The sequence below is a fragment of the Sus scrofa genome, chromosome X, assembly GCF_000003025.6.
Source record: "Sus scrofa isolate TJ Tabasco breed Duroc chromosome X, Sscrofa11.1, whole genome shotgun sequence".
Lineage (NCBI taxonomy): Eukaryota > Metazoa > Chordata > Mammalia > Artiodactyla > Suidae > Sus > Sus scrofa.
The window spans coordinates 83,070,252-83,075,204 of NC_010461.5; positions in this window are offsets into that span (position 1 = coordinate 83,070,252).

A 4,953-nucleotide genomic window follows, 5' to 3' on the forward strand; every position below is an offset into this window, starting at 1 on the left:
AGTATTTCTTCCAGTCCATGCTTTCATCTCTTTTGTATATATACCTACAACAGGGTTGCTAGATCATACAGTAATTCTACATTTAATTTTTAGAGGAAACTCCATACTGTTTTTAACAGCAGCTATACCACTTTACATTCCCACCAGTGATACATAAATTTCCAATTTCTCCACACTCTCACCAATGCTTGTTATCTTCTTCTTTAAAAAAAAATAATAGCCATCCTAATGGGTTTGATTTATTAATTATTTTTAAAAGAAACTTTGTTTTGAATTATTTTATTTTTTTATTTTTATTTTTTGTCTTTTGTCTTTTGTTGTTGCTATTTCTTGGGCCGATCCCGTGGCATATGGAGGTTCCCAGGCTAGGGGTTGAATTGGAGCTGTAGCCACCGGCCTACGCCAGAGCCACAGCAACGCAGGATCCGAGCCGCGTCTGCAACCTATACCACAGCTCACGGCAACGCCGGATCGTTAACCCACTGAGCAAGGGCAGGGACCGAACCCGCAACCTCATGGTTCCTAGTCGGATTCGTTAACCACTGCGCCACGACGGGAACTCCTGAATTATTTTAAATTTACAAAACTTTTTTTTTGTTTGTTTGTTTTTGCTTTTTAGGGCCATACTTGTAGCATTTGGAGGTTCCCAGGCTAGGAGTCAAATTGGAGATGCAGCTGCCAGCCTACATCACAGCCCAATGCAGGATCGGAGACATGTCTCCAACCTACACCAGAGATCACAGCAATTCTGGATCCTTAACCCACTGAGCAGGGCCAGGGATTGAACCTGTGTCCTCCTGGATACTAGTCAGGTTCTTTATTGCTGAACCACAATGGGAACTCCAAAACTGTATAATTTTAATTAATAACATTTAAAAAATTAAAACACTCTATGGCAGGAAAAAGGTGAAAGTTATGTTAAAAGTAGAGAGAAAAAATTTGCAAACTCTGTGAGGTTCATATATCTGATATGTTAGGCAGATTTACTAACCAACAGACAGGTGGGTCAAAGATGTCAATAGGACCAATATTTGTGCCCAATAAACATTAGTTAATGAAATCCTAGTAAAAATGTAGAAATCAGGACTTCCTGTTGTGGTTCAGGGGTAACGAACCCAACTAGTATCTATGAGGATGTGGGTTCAATCCCTGGCCCTGCTCAGTGGGTTAAGGATCCAGCATTGATATGAGCTGTGGTGTAGGTTGCAGACATGGCTTGGATCCTGCACTGTTGTGTCTGTGGCATAGGCCGGCAGCCTCAGCTCTGATTTGACTCCTAGCCTGGGAACCTCCATATGCTGCAGGTTTGGCCCTAAATAGGGGGAAAATATATAATTTTTCATATTAGTGAAACAGGCAAGTTGCAGAAGCATGTTATAACATGATTATAATCTTGAAGAATATGTGTATTTTAGTATATTTTATGATGATATGTAACTACACATTAATACATTACATACAGAGAAACACACCTGAAGGATAGGCATCCATTTTTGGTGAATGTCTTTGGGTGAAGGAGTGAGGGTCAGGTAGCTGGGATTGCAGGATAATTTCAGTTTATACATACACATTTTTTGTCGTTTGAAATTTTGTGGCATTCCCATTGTGGTGCAGTGGAAACGAATCCAACTAGAACTATGAGGTTGTGGATTCGATCCTTGGCCTCGAACAGTGGGTTAAAGATATGGTGTTGCTGTGAGCTGTGGTGTAGGTCGCAGACATGGCTCATATCTGGCATTGCTGTGGCTGTGGCTGTGGCAGCAGCTGTAGCACTGATTTGACCCCTAGCCTGGGAACAACGGGTGCAGCCCTAAAAAGCAAAAAAAAAAAATTTGTAATCATGTAAACTTACTAAGGTAAAAATTGCTAAAGAGCAAAAATATGCAACCCAACCGACAAAAATTATGTACATATATGTTATGTTTTTGAAATGTGTTTACAATATATTAGTTTGTTGAAAAAAGAATAGATTAAAGCAACTGGTTTGACTGTGAGTATGCATTTGTTTTCATTGTCTCAAACTTCAGATAATTTCACACACACACACACACACACACACACACACACACGGCAGCTTTCTCTTCAACTCAGGCAGGAGTTTGTTGTCTAGTTTTAGGGCTTTGAAAACATTGAAGGTCTTATATTCAGAAAGATTGCTGCCAGTGGGTGGTAAATTCTGGAAAATTCTGGCTGAGGCCAAGTCCAAGCCCCTCCTCCTTTCTCTTGGCCTTTTGCAAAACCCCTGTACAGAGACCTTCAGAATTGCAACTCTGATTCTGTTTGCTAGATGGCATTTGTCTTCATATTTTTCTCTTTTTCAATGAAAAAGCATTTTTTAAAGAAGAAACAAAATGTTACTTTAAAAGTCCATTATTAAGCAGTACATATACTGATTGTTTATGTGCTTAAAATTGTGCTTGAACTAATTTTTAATATAAAAGACTGAAAGGAGATATATTTAGTTTCATATATGCATTATTTATCAATTTATTAAGCTCTCTTGTCCCTCCCCTTCCTCCTTTCCCCTCACCCCTGTTTTCATCAAGGTTTGCTGACCTGTCCAGCCTGTCCAAATGCCCATAGCAGTCCCCAAGTGTCATAACCACTGTAATGGCTTCCCAAACCTTCCACCTGCCTCTCTCTAGGCCACTTTACATACAATTGCCCATAGCAGTTTCCTGGAACCTGACCCTGATATCATTACACAAATATCCTCAGAAGCAATCCACTATCTACCAAGAGAAGGTCAAACTCCTTTCCCCAGCTTGCATTCTCCATCCCATGGATCCAGACTATGTTTCCAGTTTGTCTCCCAAGTGCTGTGTTCTGGGCAATCTTCACTGTGGGCTACTCCCTAAAGGTTTCCTGTGTTCACTGCATACCATACCTCTTTAACTGGGTTGGGATCAATTTGCACAGAACTTGGCTCTTGCACCTACATGGTGGCATTACCTACTTAGACCAACCCTTGGAGGGAGAATTGTTATCCTCCTTTTAAAGACGTGGAAACTGAGGAGTTCCCATTGTGACTCAGCAGTAATGAACCCGACTAGTATCCATGAGGATGTGGGTTCAATCCCTGGCTTCACTCAGTGGATTAAAGATCCATTGTTGCCATGGGCTGTGGTGTAGATTCCAGACGTAGCTCAGACCCAGCGTAGGTTGCAGATGAGACTTGGATCCCACCAAAGCTGTGGCTGGCTGGCAACTGCAGCTCTGATTGGACCCCTAGCCTGGGAACTTCCATATGCAACAGAAGGAGCCCTTAAAAATAATTAATTAAGAGAGAGGATTAAGATGGTGGAATAGAAGGACTGGAGCTCAAATTCTCTCCTAAAAACAACAAAATTCACAACTAAAGGCTGAGCAATCTCCACCCAAATGGACAGGAAACCTTAAAAAAGATACCCTACTCCAGAAGGAAAAGAGGAGGCCACATCAAGAGGTAGGAGGGGCGATTTCACGATATAAACAACCCCATGCCTCCCGGGTGGGAAGCCCCACAGACTGAAAACTAACTGGTTCACAGAGACCCACCTACAGGAGTGAGAGTTCTGAGCCCCACATCAAACCCTCACGTGCGTGAATCTGGCATTGGGAGAAAGACCCCCTGGAGCATCTGGAATTGAAGGCCAGTGGGGCTTGTGTGCAGGAGCTCCACAGGACTGGGGGAAATGGAGACCCCATTCTTAAAAGGCGCACATGGACTTTCACGTGCACTGGGTCCCAGGGCAAAGCAAAGTCTCCATGGGAATCTGGGTCAAACCTGACTATTATTCTTAGAGGACATCCTGGGAAAACAGGGGTGAATGTGGCTTGTAGTGAGGGAGGGACATTGGAGGTAAAGCTCTCAGGATTATTCAGCAGCTGCCTTTCACTGGAGGGGGCCATTTTGGGAAAATCTGGCCCCACCCTTCAGTCAGCACTGAGAAGCCCCAGGGCAAACAACAATCCAGGTGGGATCACAGCCCTGCCCCTCAGTAAACAGGCTACCTAAAGACCCTCAGGCACACAACTGCCTCTAATCCCATCCAGAGACTGAGCCCCACCCACCAGAGGGATTAGAATCAGCTCCACTTACCAGTGGGCAGGCATCAGCCCCTACCATCAGGAAGCCTACAGCAAGCCCCCAAACCGACCCCATCCACACGGGGGCAGACACCAAAAGTAAGAGAGGCTACAACTCTATTATCTGTAAAAAGGTCACCACACCAAAAACCTATACAAATGGAAAGACAGAGAACTATAACTCAGATGAGGGAGAAAGGAAAAACTCCAGAAAATCAGCTAAGCAAGGAGGAGATTCTTAGCCTCCAGGAAAAAGACTTTAGACTGTTGATGCTGAAGATGATGCAAGACATTGGAAATAAACTGGAGGCAAAGATGGATAACTTACAGGAAACACTGAGCAAAGAGATACAAGATTTAAAACTGAAACAAGAAGAGATGCAAAATACAATAACTGAAATAAAAAACTCACTAGAAGCAGCCAACAGCAGAGTGCAGGAGGCAGAAGAACGAATAAGCGAGGTGGAGGACAGATTAGTGGAAATTACGGATGCAGAACAGAAAAGAGAAAAAAGATTGAAAACAAATGAAGAGAGTCTCAGAGAACTCTGGGACAATGTCAAATGCACCAACATCGGTATTATAGGGGTGCCAGAAGGAGAAGAGAGAGAGAAGGGGACAGAAAACATATTCCAAGAGATAATAGCCAACAACTTCCCTAACATGGGAAAGGAACCCCTCACTCAAATCCAGGAAGCACAACAAGTACCATATAAAATAAACCCAAGGAGGAACACCCCAAGACACATATTAATCCAACTGACCAAAATGAAAGACAAAGAGAACATCTTGAAAGCAGCTAGGGAAAAGAAACAAGTAACATACAAGGGAACCCCAATAAGGTTATTGGCAGATTTCTCAGCAGAAACTCTGCAGGCCAGAAGG